The sequence below is a fragment of the Micromys minutus genome (genome assembly GCF_963924665.1).
Source record: "Micromys minutus genome assembly, chromosome: 5".
Lineage (NCBI taxonomy): Eukaryota > Metazoa > Chordata > Mammalia > Rodentia > Muridae > Micromys > Micromys minutus.
The window spans coordinates 86,383,754-86,401,954 of NC_137974.1; the positions used below are offsets into that span (position 1 = coordinate 86,383,754).

At 42.6% G+C, this 18,201-nt stretch overlaps 1 protein-coding gene across 2 annotated transcripts in view; it reads left to right on the top strand.

The window, feature by feature from the left end:
* MPP7 (MAGUK p55 scaffold protein 7) overlaps positions 1-18,201 on the top strand; it is a 214,676-nt gene that overhangs the window by 163,838 nt on the left and 32,637 nt on the right. The window lies entirely within an intron of this gene.

Consider the following 18,201-nt stretch of genomic DNA (forward strand, 5'->3'; position numbering starts at 1 on the left):
AATTAGTGACCAGCAAAATCAGACTGTCATTCTCCTGGGCACAAAAGCATTTGTGCCTAAGGACAACCGTTCTTCTTAATCCCCTTTCATCTGTAAATCACAACCATGAACTTCATTTCATGTGCAGAGAGACCGGATGGAAGAAAATGAGAGGAAGAAGGATTGTAGACCGAGGGAAGAAGAGAGGGCTTGAGACATTTTTTTTCTTTTAGTCCATCCTTCCCTTTGCTTTTCTTTATTTCCGTCTTTCACCCCCTCGGGTTTCCATCTCATACTTCATCTCTGCCAATGGTCCATGTGTCTGGGCATTTAGAGAGGAAAAAAAGAAAAGAAAGAAAGGAAGGAGAGAGGGAAGGAAGGAAGGAAGAAAAGAAAGAAAGTAAGAAAGAAAGAGAAAAAGAAAGAAAACCGAACCTCCCCCTTAAAAAAATCATAGAGATTGCATGTTAAAAACCAAAGGAACAAATAAATGGCCCTGAAATTTTATCCTAACATCTGTTTTTAGTATTGCTGCGTTTTTCACATCTCCTGTTATTTCCGTCGGTTTGTAGATACTTACAGCCCAGGAATCACGTAGTAAGAAAGCCAAACTTCAGCTGAGAGTAAATCTCACACAAGCCAGCATGGGGCACCTATGGAGCAAAGCCTGTTGCTTTTGCTGCTGTTTGGTCTGGGGGTGGGGGTGGGAAGGAGACATTCTCATAATGCATGTGGAGTTCTGAGAGGTCTGAAGGCCTGCAGCTCAATGCCGCATAGTTTCCAAGTGTGGTGACTTTGGATAGTTAGCTCTTCCGTCTTTGACGAACTGAGCCTGGACATTGGTGAGGAGTTTGCGTGGTTGGAATATTTTCAGTGCCTTTTAGGTGAAATATGCCACTAAACAGTGAGGCAAATAAGACGACACTCAAATCTGAAAGTGCACCCAGCTTTGAAGTGTAACTTAGAACCATGTCATTTGTAGTAGTTGGGAATTGTCACTTATTTTGAAAATGTACTAAGTATATGTTTCTTCAAAGAAATATGTAGGAGAGATAGTTTTGTAATTGCTCTCTCAACTTAGCATAGGTATGTGTGTGAATTTGATTGTGTGAGCGTGTGTGTGTGCATGTATGTGTGTGTGTGTGTGAGCGTGTATGTGCATGTATGTATGTGTGTGTGTAGAATGTTGGCATAAACATGAGATATAATGGAGGCTTTTTTGTCCATTTTTTGGCATCATTTCATTTTTATGTTAATATTTAAATATTTGGATCTGACAAGTATTTACATCAAGAGGAATCTTTACCAAATTATTGTCTTGCGTTATTTGTTTGGTTGGTTGATTTTGTCTTTGCGTCCCATCCAAGTACTCGGAGCGCTGGCCCAGCTCTCAACCTGGGTTTCCAGTCTCAGCAGTACCAAACAAGAGAGAGACAGAAGTGAGTTCACTCCTGCCCCCTTTCTTTCCTCTCCCCCCCCCCCTCCATTTCTTGGGTTTGAGACAAGGTCTCACTGTGTGGCCCAGTGTAGCAGCATCACCCTTGTGGGCTGTCTGTCTCAGCCTCCCAGTGCTGAAATTAAGGCCAATGTTCCCAATTTCCCTTCTTTCGGACCTTGATTTTTATTCACTAAGAGATGTGTTATTCACCAAGAGATTGGAAAATCTGCCCAAGATAATACAAATAAACTATCAGCATTTATTTAAAAATTGAGTTTCTCAGAGAGAATGGGTTTCTGTGAATCTTGAGGGAAGCGTATCTTCTCTCCAAGCTGGAGTTCTGCTTCAGTTTCCTATGGCCATTGTCTACAGACCTGGCTGCATCCCTCTGAATTTAGAAACTTGTTAAACCCTATTGTTCTTTTTTTATCTGGGTGCAGAACTTTGTTAGGTCCGCCTGTTCATATTCTACGTAGAGTTTTAGAATGAGAAACTCAGCATTGTTACTACCTTTTCTGCATTGCAGGACAGTTCTAGTAACTAAAAAAATAGTGTTGGCAGAAATGACGTTAAATGTTAGAAGAAAAGTAATTGAGGTCCTTGCAGAGGCCCACATTTAACCGAGCACACCCTGCATCTCACAGCTGCCTCTTACTCCAGCATCAGTAGATCCAACACGTCCTTCTTGGACACCCACAGACATGCACACAGACATTCACACATACCCAAAGATAGATCTTTTAGCAAAAGGAACCTTAGAAGTACTGATTTGTAACTTGATGGGGAAAAAGTACAATGAGGAAACAAGAATTCTGAGCTGGGGTCTGGGTTTGGACTTTCTGTGCAGCCAAGGATAATCTTGAACGGCCTCCTATCTGCCTCCACTTCCTGAGTGTTGGGAACACAGGTGTACAGTACCACGTGATTACTTAGAAAGTGTGGGCATGGAGCCCAGTGTGCTGTGCGTACTACAAAACAAAACACTCTACTGACTAAGCTATATCCACAGTTCCTAATTTTTTTTTACCTGAAATTTTAAGTGTGCTTGAGACCCAAGCAAATACAGCACACATTGAATTACTAAATGTCCCCGTGTAATGACACATCTTATTGCTGTGTGATTGCTTGTGGCACTGTAATTTTACTCCTTATTTGATTCCTAATTATATCATAATCACTGGGGAAAAATTCATGGAAGATAATCCTAGAAGACATAGTGACTTGGTTAGGGTCAACATGGAGTTCAAAGAAGGCAATTCTAGTCATGTTGTCTTTCTGTTTGTCTCTGTACTGAAGTCTTGTTCCGAATGCCATTTCTCCACAAGGCCCTGAGTGTGTGGGAGAGTGACATTAGCTTTGATGCTGGGTCCATAGCTTAGCAACCAAGAGATATCAGTAGTATCCAGAAAGCCCACTTCTTAAACAAGAGTGTTAGCTTCCTCACCATTCCTGAAATCTAATAACCCTTACAATGAATGTATTGGGAGTTTGACAGGGATCCAACCCTCTCCGCCTTCTCCCCATTTTGGAAGAGAAAAAAAAAAAAAACTGTTTATACAATAAAAAACTACAGAAAAGCTTTCCACTGTTTTTTATAGTAGTAGCTCTATTCTGCTAACACAGACAGAAGGACAGAGCTCGGTGTCCACAGGGCCTTCCTTGACCATGACCTGCTTTGGGTTATTACATCCAAGAGGCAGCCGCTAGAGTTTTAGTGCTGGGTACGTATCTCTAGTCGCACGTGGGCAGTGGTTGATGATAGAGTCTTGGCAGCCTGCAGTTCTTCTGTTGGCATAATTAATTTTATTTATTAATTTATTCATTTGCATGTATGAGTATATCAACTCCCTTGACCTACATGTGGGACTGTACTGTGGATGGAGCCCAGGACCTCTGTTGCGAGCAAGTGCCCTGCCACTGAGCTAAATCCCACAGCTCACTTGGTTTTGTAAAAAGGACATACAAGTTCCTTTATTTGAAATATTGTCAATTCCTTTTCTCTTAAAACATAGTCACATTAGCTAAGAATGGTTATCCTGTGTCCAGATGTAAAATAGTTCAAATCCAGTGTCTGGAAGGACGCATGGGAAAGCCTCTTTCTCACGTATAGTGTTTCACAGCAGAATATCACAGTATGGTTCCTAGTTTTAGTTCCTCATTTCCCTTTGCAGGTATCAAAGTGTAAATACCTCAACAGTTCTCATATAGCAAACTGGATAATATTAATCTTAATTCTTCACTTTAAAATAGCTCTATGGGATTCTTAGCATAAGATGAAGGAATGTGCAAAAGTTTTGAAATTTAAGACTTAGAATATAAAAATCACCGCACCTTTTATTTTACCCAATTGTGATTTGGGGCTTGTTGACACAAAAGGGAATATTTACGTTCAGAGGAGGCTAGTCCACTGAAAGCAGGTCGGATTTGCTCACTCTGGGTCCATGGGCATAATACACTTATCATGTTCAGTGACAGTTTTAACACAGCAAACAGGCCACTTTCGTATGTGGTGCTGTTACTCAAACCCACATGATGCTGTAATGGAGACTTTCCCTGGAACACACACCTTCTGAATGCTGCCTTCAGGGTGTTAGGGTGTGTTTAGTGTTTACCTAAACCCATAGCACCAATTCAGAAACAGATTTCTCATGCTGTTAAAGACGTTGTGTATCTAAAACTTTGTCAAGCATTTTCTTAATGTTGGTAGCACTTGTTATGAATAGAAACATGGTTTTAAGAAGTGCCTGTCAGGAGCTAGAGAGTTTAGTCAGCTGTAGCATAGAGGCACCAAGTTCAGCTCCCACACCTATGTCAGGAAGCTCACTACCCACATCTACAGCTCCAGGGGACTCTGACGCTTGTGACCTTCTCAGACATGCGCATTCACATGCACGTGCCCACAGAGGCACATAATTTTAAATTTAAATTTAAAAGGCTCTCTGAATTCTTATCCATTATGTGAGGTTTCTAATACTTAAATAAATGCCAGTGCTGATCAGCTTTATAAAGAGAAAGCTGTGGTTCTGGCTCACAGTTTTAGAGGGTCCAGTCCATAATCCCTCTACCTCCCTGGTTTTGGTCTGTGGCCAGGAGCCCATCATGAGTGGGTTGCATATGGAGCGAAGGTGTTTATATCATGGCTAAGGTGCTTCAAGAACAAAGAGGGAGGGGGTTCTGTGCCCTTCATGCACATGACTCAGGTCTGAGAACGCTCCCACTGGGCTCCCTTATAAAGCCTCTGCTTCCTCCCGTAGTTTGGCAATATGAGCCTTTGGCATCCCAGGACCGAGCTATACCACCCTCACCTTCAGTGATACTGCTAGAAGATTCCACAGGCCCCGGCTTTGCGGGAAGTTAATGAGTGAGGCTGTGGAGTTTATATCCAGGTGTTTGCACAGTGCTGACGCGGCAAACTCTGTGCACAGCCGATGGTGTCCCTTCAGCAGTCCCAGGGAAGATCCTCTGGGTTTGAAGGGTTCCGAGCCAGTTCCTCATGGAGCCCCAGCGGCATGTTGTAAGGATGAATCTGTTCACGGTTAGGGGGCTGGTCTGTGGGCATGGGTTAGCCACACTTCCTGAAGGTTGCAGTCAGAGAGCTCATGGCATTCCTCCCTCCAGCCCACGCAGCCCACCCTCTGCTTCCCTTGGTGGACATTCCTCTGTGGTTTTGTAGCTTCCGTTTCCTGATGTTCAGTAAACCGTAGAATCCCGGTAACATGGGGCAGTGCTAGCCTTCCCAGGCTCTCCTGAGAAGTGCATGGAGCTGCTGGGACAGTTCAAGAGGGAGTTCTGTTAGAGGTAATGGTGGCGAGCAGGGAGTAGACAGGGAGGTTCCAGCCCTTTGCTGGTGGTGTTCTGTGGCCCGTCTTGTATAGTTACAAACTGGTTCTAGCAGGAAGGCTTGGCATTTGTGGGTAAACACGTGTGGCTACACTTCTGGGTCCACATCCTTAGTCCCTCACTACATGGATGTGTTTCTGTCTGTAATGGGGCTAAAAGCCCTGTCCTCGTGGAGTTGTCAGAGGATTAAATTGTTTACCCCCCCTTTCTTCTGAAGTCAGTGCTTTGTGTATTTTCGTCCTTTTTCAACTTGTCAATTCTAAAGGAATCCTTTGGTTTTTTTTTGTTGTTGTTTTTGTTTTTGTTTTTCACATGAGAATCATTAAGCACAAACTTGCTGTTAGATATAGACGTCTAGTTTTACTGTGCTGTAAAAGAAAATCACATCATCCTTCGGAATAACTGTATGGAGCAATATTCTTTTAAGTCTGGGTACAGAGAGCTCTGGCACTGGGTCAGCTCCGGGCGTGGAAACCCGAAGGATCCTGTCCCTTACTGCTCCTAGGATTCTGTGTCCTGAGGGCTCTGGGCGGGCCCCTCAGAGCAGCAGTGGTGGTCGTTCGGTGCTCTCAGGGGTGTCAGCACTGCTGGGGGACCAGCTCTCTCCCATGTGAGTCTAGGTACAGAGAGCTGTAGCACAGGGTCAGCTCAGGGCATAGGCGGAAACTGGAAGGACCTACGGGCTTCTTTTAAAAGTACTTTTTGTTGTGGTTCCTCAAAAATTAAAGACAAACCTAGCATGGTGGCACATGCCTGTGTGTGCAGAACTTTGGAGGCAGGGAGAACAGGACCCTTTCGAGCACGAGAGGAGCTCACTCTACCTAGTGAGTTACAGAGTGACGTAGCAAAACTCAATATCAAAATAGAAATAAAAGTAAAACTTCATATCATCCAGTCACACCACTTGTTGGCCAGAGATCTAAAAGAATGAAGAGTTATGCCAACTGGATGACTTATTGGGCGAAGGAGCTCGCGATCCCAAGGATGAACAGAAAAATGGAAGGAGATACCCAGTGAAACAGAGTTGTCCTCTGACCTCCACATGCGTGCCGTGGCACACACGTGCACACAATTCTAATAAAAGTTATCTTTGAAAGATTAGCACTTACCATAGAGATACCGTGCATACCCATGCAGAAGATGGCACCTTTTATGGTAGCCAAGTTACGGATTCAGTCTAGGCTCTACAAATGCATGGGGAAAGGAAATGTGGCGGATGCACACAAAGGTCTTTATTAAGTCATAAAGAAGAAAACGATGTCATTTGTGGGAAGAAAGATAGAACGGCATACGATGGTGTGAAGTGAGATAAATCACTTCACAAGAGCAAACAGCATTTGTTTTCTCAGGTAGAAGCTGGGGTGGGGCAAAATGGTAAACTAGTTGGGAGGGGGGTGCGTGAGATGTGGGTGGGGACTTGGGAAGATGGACAGGGAGTAATGGGGGAGCCTGACTGAAGTGAGACCTAGAACGGGGGTGCATCATTAACCTCTTTATAGCGGACGCCTGGAAACACAACCCAACGGTGGCGGGTGCTGATCATGCCAGCACTCGAGAGGCAGAAGCAAAAGAGTCACCAAGGTCCCGGCCAGCCTGGTCTACAGAGTGTTTATAGTTCATCCACACAGTGACGTGTGTCAGTAAAGTACAAAACTAAAACCAAAAAATAAGATAAAATAAAAAATACCTTCCAGGAAACAGCGACAATTGACTTGTCAGGACACCATCGGAGTCACAGAATGCGTAGACATTTTCAGGCAAGCTGGCTTTTTTTCTGAGATCTTTTCTTTGTTTGATTGTTTTCTGCCCAGGAGGCCTTTTCAACATATTGAAAGTGTCAATATAAGTCAACCAATCTATTAAAAGAAATAGAATTTCCTTTTTTGAGGTATTATTTTGAATAAAAATGTTGATTTTTTTCTAGTTATTTTTTTTCCATTTGGTTTCTTATAATAAGCTCAATGGCCACTCTGTCTTTACTAAAAGGAATATATTCTGTACGTACAGACTGAAGCTGTATTTACTAACTGATAATTTTCAAATGTCTAAATTATGTGTTTTCCCTCCCTTGGCTTTTCTAAGACGAGGAAACAGTTGAATGTGGTAGGTAGCATTTATTTTATTTGTTTTGCGTTTCTCTACTTACATTGTATTTTCTGTTTTCCTTTAACCATCTTCTTTTTCATTTTCCTTATGCTTCTCAGAGGAAATGAAAGGTACATGTATAACAGTTTCCTGTGTAGGTAACCATGTTCCTTAGTGAGTGTAGCATAGGGTTGAGTTAGACATGCCTAGCCATGTGGCAGGGAGCCTGTGATGAGTGCACACTTACATCTTTCAGTACCAAACAATCATGGCTGAACTTTGTTTTGGAAGAGATAGAATTGTTTCCTTCACAAAAAACTACCTAATGTATAAAATAACCTCAGTTTACACAGTACGTGAGTGTCTGTCACTGTCCTTCAGTAGAGGCGATGGGAAAAGCAGGTTGTTCATGCTTCCTGTGTGGTGACAGACAGGTGCTCTGTCCCCTCTCAGAGCCTTGGTACCTACATAGTCTACTCCAGGGCTGTGTTTGTTAAATGTTCTAGGACAGATAACTGTTTCACCGCTTTGAAATACTGTAGCTCAGAACTCACCCAGTTCCTCCAAACAGCAACACACTGTTTAACTTAAAATGTTTTATTTTTTTATGAAAATACAATGTTATTCTTTTCTCCCTTCCACTTTGGGATCCGCACACCTATTGGCAGGGGTGTTTTCTAGTCTCACCTTTCTGCCTCCTACAGTCAGCCAATGTAAATGCTATATATTTTACATATTATCAAAGAGCTGATTTATAAAGCAAGTTTACTTTGGGAGTCAACCTGTGTAATTTTCTTTACTATGAAAACATAAACATTTCAGATAATTTTAAAGAATCGTTTTCTTTGGATCTATATCAAGGAACCTCTGAAGAAAGTTCAAAACAAAACAAAACAACCCTGCATGAAGTCTTCAAAATACCCCACCTTAGAGAAGACAAAACGTTTTCTGAGTGCCAGCCATTGGCAGGACAGCTCCATGGCTCTAGTAATGGCCTTGGGCGTCCGCGGCTAGGCTCCTAACCGCTCTGCTTTGTTTCCTGGCTGTCTGTTCTCTTGGCTTCTGCCTTCTACCCAGAAGACCCCGGACAGGATGGTAACTACGGCGGAACCTACATAGGTGAGCAGTTGGTCCTGGAAGATGTCTTTGGTTTCTGTTGCTTCCTTCAACATGTTCACATTATTTCCTCCTGAAGTAGCACGTTTGTGTGAGCATGCTCCAACACTTGGGCGAGCAGGCACCTTGAATGATTGGCTCAGTGGGTTAGAGACGGAGGTTTTTACAGTGCCCTGTGGGTATTATGCAGGAAGCATTCCAGGCAGCTTTGTCGGTGGTTATATGCTTTTGATCAAGGATGAGCACACACTCTAGTGGTGTTAAAAGATTTGTTCAACAGCATTTTCTGAACTTTTCTAAACAGCTTAGTTTGCCGGGATTGTTTGAAGCTATAAATAAATTTCTTTCTCTCAAATAACTTCTTGCTTATATTTTCTTATGATTTGTTATTTCCACAGCTGGATAATTAACTGCAAATATAGTTAAACCTTATTACTAGTCTCTGATGTATGGTTTGAGAGGTGCTTTCTAGTTTGGAGGTGTTGGGGGACACCATAAGCAGAAGCTAAGATGTCTAGAAAACCACGAATGGCAACAAGACTGTCTCCCTCTGTGTTTTGTTCTTAGCCTTCCACACTCTTGCTTTGTTTCCGAAACAAGTTCTGTCCTCAGCAGGTAGAGGGAGCGTGTGGGAGCACAGGGCGAGCACTGACACCCCAGCCTCCTCTTAACTCTCGCATGCATGGCAGTAAGGTCTCCTGGTTTCTGAAGAAGTGGAGCAGATGCTGTACTATGTATGTATGTCCTCTCTAACACATTGAGCTTGGGGCACCCTCTTCATTCTGTGACAACTAGACTTAAGGCTCTGAGACATATCCGGGCTCACCTAAGAACCAGAAGATGCAATTGATGCCTCTGGATTCATCTCAAATCTGTATAAAGAAAACAAGCATGGTCTGTTTCCCAGCTGCCTTCTGGGTTTTTGTTTTGTTTTGTGAAACATACCAGAAATTCTGAAACACACTGTGTTCTCGTTTCATGTCATCTGTCAAACTAGAATTTTAGTTTTCTTGTGTACTGTCACCGGAATCTGCAGATGAGTCTGGTATTTGGCGGATTAGAGAAGGATTCTGCTTCCATGGTTCTCTGCAGCCTGCTAGCTGGGATCTGTCTGACGTGTGGGGAGTTTAGCTGGCGGAACTCATTCGTTACTGTGGTGTTTATGTATGCACATGCTTGTATGTGCATGCACATCCGGGTCATTGGAGCTCACTGACTAGGCTGTTGTTAACTGGCCACCGAGTCTCAGAGACACGCCTGCCTCTGCGTGCTCACCCAGTGCCAGGATTGTAAGTGCGCACTACCATATCTGACTTTTTACATAAGATGAAGATCAGAATTCAGGTCTTCTACATCCTGAGCCATTTCTCCAGCCCTTTGTTTGGTCTTCTGCCCTTCAGGAAACTTCCCAAGCAGGGTTCCCAGGGCCCTGCCTGCACTGAGAGAAAACACCCTTTTTAGTGACCAGAATAGACCAAAGTATAGTGTAAGAATAGCACGGGGACCACCCAAGATTATGGGCAGTCAGAAAGAGATGCACAGCCATTATCGAGTGTTTAACTTTCAAATGCAGAGACAAAGGCCACGCTCCCTCGTGGGGAAGTTTGTGCTCAGCTGTGTGATCAAGTATTCCTGTGGAGCGGGGCCACGTGAGTGGAACACACAGTGTGGCAGTTCACAGAGGCCTCATCCCCAGTGGATGCTCTTGGAGCTATTGCGGGCATTTGTAGTTAGCAGCAGGGCCTAGCAGTGGGCCCAACAGCTTGGGAGAGGCAGATGCTGCAGGGCGCAGGCCATACTTAAGTGTAGGTAAGGTCTGTATTAATTTGTTACTTGATCACATGAGATATTAAACATCAGGCCAAGTAACTCACGTTTACTAGAGTTTCGCCTGATTATTTTATAATCAGCATTATTTTGCATAAAATTGTAATCCAAAAATCAGAATAGGGGTTTTTAATCTGCGTTTCTACCGTATCATGTTGAAATTTTATAAAATGGATATTTAATCAGCAAGCGTGAATGAAAGTCTAACAGCAAAGGGGTCATAAGCAACATAGATTCCAGAGCCAGTGCAGAATTCTGGTAAGATGCTATTCGGGTCGGCGGACACCAGGGGCAGAGACGGGATGAGAAACAGCTATTCCAGGAAACCAAATTGTAAGGTATCAAAGGTAGCAGGCAGACTGGGTAAGGCAGCAACAAGGTCCAAGCAGGCTTTTTGCTTAATTATGTTTTTAGTTTTGACAATTTTAACATGTTAGGGTATGCTTGCTTGCATGTGTGTTTATGAGCCACGTGCGTGCTTGGTGCTCTCAGAGTTCCTTAGAACAGAGTTACAGATGATAGTGAGTTGCCACGTGGTTGCTGGGACTAGGTCCCAGGTCTTCTGTAAGAGGAGCCTTGTTCTTCACATCTGAGCTCTCTCTCCATGCCCTCCCAAGTAGCTTGGAAAGAGGGTTATTGTAGTGAGAAAAGATAATCTGACAACCTCTGTAGGAACTGCTGATGAAGCCTCTGGTTCAAGGGCTGTGTATCTAAGAGAAAATGACTGGTTGGACAGAAGCCAGCTGAGACTAGAATCGGTGGATTGAAAGGACGGGAACACTTTAGACAAGAATTTGGAGTTGATTGGCGAATTGTGGTCTCCCTGGCGAATTATGGTCTCCCTGCATATCATGAGCGAATGTGATAGGTACAACTGCTCGGGAGCGGTTAGAGAGCCTGTGTTTGCAGGATTCCATTCTGATATAGATCAACCCATTCCAGGCGAGGGGGCAGCGTTAGCAAGTGGAGGAATGGGGCCACTGGGAGTGGGGTTGGCCTGGAAGAAGATGAACTGTGCAATGCTTAGATTATGCCCTGCATAATCCATCAGTTGAAAGCAGAGGTAAGTAAATTATATAATTATTGTATCATAACATGTAAAATCCACCAATTGGCAGTGAAGGGGGACAACTGTATATAATCTTTAAGATGGTAGTAAGTACTGAGAAGAAAATACAGGAACTGTCTCGCTGAATGATATAGTCAAAGAGGGTCTTGTTTACTGAAAAAGCTGAGGAGAGCATGTGGGAAATTAGCCTCTAAGAAGTGATTTAGCCATGTCGCAGAACTCTCAGGCCGGATGTCTGCTGCACCTAAAGGAACCTGCACAAGAGGGCTCGTGTGGCTTTAGTGGAGTGAGAAGGGAAGGGGACAGGAACTGAAGGCTGTGCAAGAGGACATGCCAAATGGGGCAGGCACTCAGCTGTGTCTTCATACAAGACGGAAAATCATTGGCAGGTCCTGAGCAAGGCAGACACATGGCCTGATGTGTATGCTTAAGGGTCACCCTGGCCGATGGGCTGAGAATCTCGAAGTGGGCAGTGCAGAAGTGCAGAAAGACACTGACGTCATTCAGGCAGGGAATGGCGTGTTTTGAACAAAGACATTTCCAGTGGAGGTAGAGAGAAGACCAGATAAGGGACGTGTTAGAGAGTTGGGCATGAGTACATGGTTTAATTCATGGTACCTCCAGGAATGGAGTTAAATGTTTACTGAGAGAGGAAAGATGGCTGGAGTGAGCTGCCTGAGTGTTCTGATGGCATCCACATGGACTTGGCAGTGGGAACCATGTGTGAGGAGCTGGAGTCAGAGTCTATTAGAACGGTGACTGGGATGACCAGAAGAGAAAGTGTTAGTCCAGGTGCCAGAAGAGCCCAAACAAGCAGGGTAGAAACCAGGAAAGACCAATGGAAGCAAAGATTCAAGGAGGATGAGGATGCTGCCCCGAAATAGGGAAGAGGAGTGAGAATGGGCAGAGAATCGTGAGCTGGGATGGGATCTGTGTGTCCTGTCACGACAAACACTTACCAAGAGACTGGAATACAGGGAATCTCATACATCCACTGTGAGTGCTCCTCGTCTTTATTCAGTTAAGCAGAGACTACTCACCCACACAGCATTCTGCTTTAGTACTTCCAAGACAGCCATTTTGACTACCATTATTCTGTACCAAGAGGAATTTCTGCAATAAGCTTGGCCAAATATTTGAGCAATGTAGGAAGGAAAAGCATTATTACTGTCTGTGATCAATAGATAGATAGGTAGGTAGGTAGGTAGGTAGATAGGTAGATAGATAGATAGATGATATAGTATATTTTTTATTCTTTTTTGGTGTAAAAAGTTTGTTTTTAGCCTTTATGTGTATGCATGTGCATGCAGTACCCTCAGGGACCAGAAGAGGGAAGCAGATCTCTTGGAACTGGAGTTACAGAAGATGTGGTCTTCCATATTGATGCTGGGAACAGAACAAGGGTCCTCTGGAAGAGCATCTAATGCTCTTAATTGCTGTGCCGTTTTTCCAGCCCTCTTCTCACCCTTCTTTTGGCTTTTTTCAAGTGGGGTCATGTTCTTTGAACAGGCTATCTCAAGTTCTCATCCTCCTGCCTTAGCCTTCCAAGTACTAGATCACAGTTATGATTTGCATCACTTAGCTTTTCAAATACTTTAGGTCTGTCTGTGGTTAACTGTTACTTTGAAGGAAAAAAATCCTCTTTGCATAGTTGATCTGTTTCCTCCACCCCCACCCCCTGTCTACCATTTCTCTAATCCAGATGGTCTAGTGACCAAGCTGGAACTGCTGGAACTCAGCATTCCAGTCATTGATGTGTACCTCTAAGGGATCACGGCATTCTGAGATAAGCCTGTCCTGACGCATAAGGCTCCTTCCCAGATGCGCTGTAGTTCACTTGTCTGAAAGAGCCTTGGCTTGCAAGCGGTAGGTTTGTGCCCATCCTTTCCACGTTACACATCTATCTGGCCCTGAGACATCTCTGGAACAGCACCTAAGAATTCAGTCTTTGTGTCTGACCTTTCCCCAAAGATTAATTAGTAGAGGCCCTGAGGCTATAGCTTGTTTTAGGACCTTATCCTTCTCTGTCCCCTTTCCAAAGGAGGAGAAAAATCAGTTCTCTGCCTTGCAGAAAGGATGTCCCTGGAACTCTAATTCCTATGCAGGATCACAGCCTTATGCCCTGTCACAGCCCTGGGAAGACATTTGGTTATTTTCATGTTCTTTGAAGTACAGGAAAATCAAGTATGAAGTAGTGTCTGAGTATGTCCCCTAATCCTGCAGCAGGATTCACTTCCTGAAAACAGGCTAGAAAGAGGGCTTAGCAGTTGAGAGTGTGTTGCTCTTAGAGAAGACACAGCTTCTGTTCCTAGCACCCACATTGGGTGGCTGACAAACACCTATAACCCCTGCTACAGGGGAGTGGTCACTTTCTTCTGGCCTCTGGCTTCAGTCTCTAGTGCTGGGATTAAGCTTTCCTGCATTACTGATAGGGTTTCCCACACTTGAGCTTTCCTGCATTACTGATAGGGTTTCCAGCTTTGCTGATAGAGTTTACTGTGTGGGTTGATTCTGACTGGCAAGGAACCAGTTTCTTAAGGTCAGCATAGTAATCAGTGAAAAAGATTTGGCCATTTTACTGGAAAGCAGGAAGAAGACAGATGGCTGGACAATCAGTGTAGACCGTGGTCTGCAGAGCTTTGTAATTACATGGAGAAGTCGGTAGGTACTGTAAAGAGAAAGAGTAAGGTAACACATTTTAAGTGTTACCTTTCAGCCAGGCGCTTCCCACATTAAAGATGACCACTGATAGAGACTTGATGTATATGTTTATATACCCACTTTCTGTCTGTGAGCTACAAATAGAGGTTGTCACTGGCTGGTGCATACCATGAATGTGTGTTTGCTGCATATTTACATGGATGACTAGGATTAGAGGTCTGGAATGTTCTTGTGCTTTGGTGAGTGATGTGGAAGCCGGTGTGTTTGGGCTTTGCATTCGTTCCCTGGAAGAAGAATTTTTAAAACCTATTTCTTTCCTTGCCTTAGCCCAAAATAATCAGTATGAAGCAATTTTCTAAGGTTGATATGAATCTATCAATGTTTTCCTCTAGCTAATTCATTACGGGGATCTTGTTATAATCGATCAGAAGGAACTGTGTATCAAGCACGTGCTGATACTTTGTGGCAAAGGATTTCCTAAAGAACTGAGTTGTCTGCCCTTCTATCCTTGCTGGAGCAAAAGCTACATTCTTTTTAAAAAAAAAGATCAGTTTGGGGACTGACACTGTCCTTTCTATTTAACCGAAGGATTTAGCCTAAAGTTAAACAATGAAACCAGAACTTCGTGTATTACTGTGTATCTCTCTCTACTTTTGTGGACTTTTCTTGGGGCTGGTTTTTAGGGCTTATTTCTCCCCCATGGTTCTCTTGTGTTTAAGAACACAGCTGATTTTATAAATCAAGTCAAAATTCCCATTTATTCAAGTAGTCTGCTCACTTATTAAAGAGCTTGGTGTAGGGGGGGTGCAGCTGTGTTTAAATATACCACATCAATATTTTCCATGAGATAGTATTTGTGCAAGGAGAATATTTAGAAGCATTTTTTCCCAAAAGTAATACAGTTTTTTTTTTTTTTTTTTTTTTTTTTTTGAGCAGAAAAGACCTCTGCAGAATCTCAACACTTCTGGGCTCCTGCTTGGAAGTATTTGTTTCCTGACAGAAACGATTTCTGCTCAGAGTATTGTAGGCTGTAAGGATAGTCTCAAGCTAAGAAAAAAAATACTAAAGTTTCAAATCCAATTTTTCCTCTGCCCAAACTGCAGTTTTATATGTGTATACTGCATTTTGACATAAATTTGAAAGTATAAGAACTCATTTCTTTATTAGCTGTTTGGTAGAAAGTTAAATTCTCATATAGTCTCTCTCTCTCTCTCTCTCTCTCTCTCTCTCTCTCTCTCTCTCTCTCACCCCTCCTCTCTTTCTCCTCGTGCTCTCTCCTCTCTTCCCCACCCCCACAGTGTGTGTGTGTGTGTGTGGTGTTGTTGATGATGATAGTGGTATACTTCCAATTGTTTTTCTGATTAATAAATTTGGGGTGTTAGTATGATTGGGAAATCTTAATATAGAAGTTAGTTTTCCCTTGGAAAATGCACTTCATACCTTAGTTTAGCTTCCAGGGCTGTGGTGGGGACTGAGTTTCTGTTTTATTTTTAGCTTGAAATGAGCTGTGTTGTTCAAGGCTCTTTGTAGATTTGAATGCAGCTTGCCACAAAGGAAACTGTGAACCTGTAACATGTTAGAGGTGGGTTTTCTGGTAAGTTGTTCCCTTTCCACCCTTTGCAGTATGTATACGTGTAGCATCACTGTTCTGTCTTTGGTGAGTTTTTCCTGCAGCGTGAGATGGCTGGAGGGCTTACACATCCCAGCTCTTTAGATTTTATGTCCACGGTTCTAATCAATCTCTTCCGCCCCAACCCCTGCTGCAATTCAGACTTCCACCCACCAACATGTGCCTAGTTGTCATTCATTGTCTCTGGAGTAAAATTTAATTGGCCCACTGCCCAGTACCAACTCAGCAATGAAATAACTGAAGCCATGTGACCATGCGGACCTCTTTTTATCAGTGACACCGAATGAAACAGTCTCTCTGGTGTGTTCTCATGCGTGCCTGTGATTTGCTAAGGGCACCAGCCTTATGATCAGAGTGTTTTGTGAGGAAGCTCTCTGTTTTCTTGTCAATAACCTAATACTGTAGAATAATTTCCAGCTGCTTAGTTTCTATTGGTGTCTCCATGGGGTTTTTAAAATCTTTAAGTACCCCTTTATAGTAAAACTTACTCTTTCTTATAATTTAGATATTAGATAAATATTTGCATGGTTAAATTGTTCTGATTTTTAAGATGCAAAATAATTTTTTTCATGTGATGTTTTTGGCAGTACTCCCAGTTTATAAAATAGGACCTGTATTTCAGTATATTTAACATGGAGATAAACGCTGTAAAATGCTAAATTTTAGGCTTCTTTTAGGAAAAATTGAACATTCTGTTTTGACTGTGTCTGCATCACGATACTTTTTTTTATACATTAGGAGGTCGAGAGTGATCCTTCTAGAAGTCTCTGAGTTTAGAGGTGCCTGTGACATATTTGTACTGCTGGGATTCATGGAGTTTTTTTTAAGACTTCTTTTTTAGTCCACTGAACATCTGTGAAATGTAAACCTTGGAAAAACTTGTTTAAATGTTAGCACTGTGGAGCGTCTGATGTTATCGACCCGTGATTGGTTACGTAGAATAATTGAAATGAGTTATTAAAACTATCGTGCCTCACACATGAAGGCTGGAAATTTATTTTCTCTGAGTAAATGAAAAGCCAACTTACACGTCCACAGTGTCCGCACAGGACTGGCTTCTGAGTTCATTGTTTAGCTGTCATTTTATTGACCATTCATGTTAAAGAGCACAATTCTGTGGAAAACTATAACATTACTTTTCATTTAAGTTACTTATTTGTGGGCACAAAAGACTGGCGGCTTGTGATTTTTGTGTAAACTGCTGGGCTGTTTTCTTCCCTTGTAGCTTTTGAAACAATGTGTTCCTTTTCTCCTGGCTGTTTTCTGTTTCTTTTTTCTTTTTTCTTTTGTTTTGCTGGTTCTGTCTATGTGTCTTACACTCCATAATGCTTTTGGTGGTATCCCATGGTTTTGCTTTTGTTGTTTTCTTTGTTATTTCCAACTATCATTTACATAGAAACTTAGTGTTTTACATAATCACATCAAAATAGAGCTTCCTGGAACCTGCCTTCTGAAATAGAGAACTTACTTCGTGCCTTGTGTTGGGAGGGCCTCACGACTATTTCTGCCTTGTTCTGATTTCATTTGAAGGGTTGTGTATTATAAACGACTTTTGTTTTCCTGTCAAATTGTAAAGTCACAGAGTGTAGTAAGTTTGAATAATAAAGGAGTTGTCATAGCCCCTTCTGCCCAGAACAGCACTGGTTTTCTCTAATGTGTTTTCTTCTGTATGTCTGTTTGTAACACTCCTGTGTCAACAATACCGACGCCCATTGTGTTAAGTGTAATTATTGTATCCTCTCTGGTTCTTCTGAGTATTATTATATTGTTTCTGTAGTATTGTATACTTTTACAATGTTAATCCTTTCAATCCTATTTCTCTGGGAGACTATTTTATCACTTTGAATTATTTCCATATTTCTGCATATTTTGGTTTCTTTTCTTGATTATTTTTACTGTGAAAATTAATGTTGATGTATGGAGTTGTGGAGTAGAGAGATATGCTGTTTCCTACAGTGTTGAAGCTTATTTTAACCACAGATGCTTCTATGCACAAGCATTAAATTTGATAGTCTTGGCTACAGTGTTATGCAGATGTGGTGGGGAAAATGTTGAGAATGACCAACAACTGGGAGATACACACACACACACACACACACACACACACACACACACACACACACACACGTCAAAAAGTCAAATTAGACGTTCTAAGTCTTTCACAGTCCCAAGCTATTAGTGAGGTTCCCACGTTGTAAAAACTAGACTGTAAGTATGTGGGAATAGCCTTTAGTCAGGCAGGATGAGGAGCTTCTTGAGGCCATTGTTTTGTGTTTTACAACTCACCTTAAAGACAGAGGAACATTAATGCTTACTTGGTTTGATAAACAAGGAAAATGAAAAATAACTATTAGGAAAACCCTTTTTAATCTGTGAACATGCAACTGCTGCTTTTTGTTGATAGTTTCTTTGTGTTAAATTTTAGCAGGGCCTTGTCTATGTCCCAGTCACTGTGGAGCATGGAAGCCACGCTCCAGAAATTCCTTTTTCCTACAGGAAGGCCATTTACACACATCGCCTCCCAGAGTTGCTGGGGAAACTGAGTTAACACACACC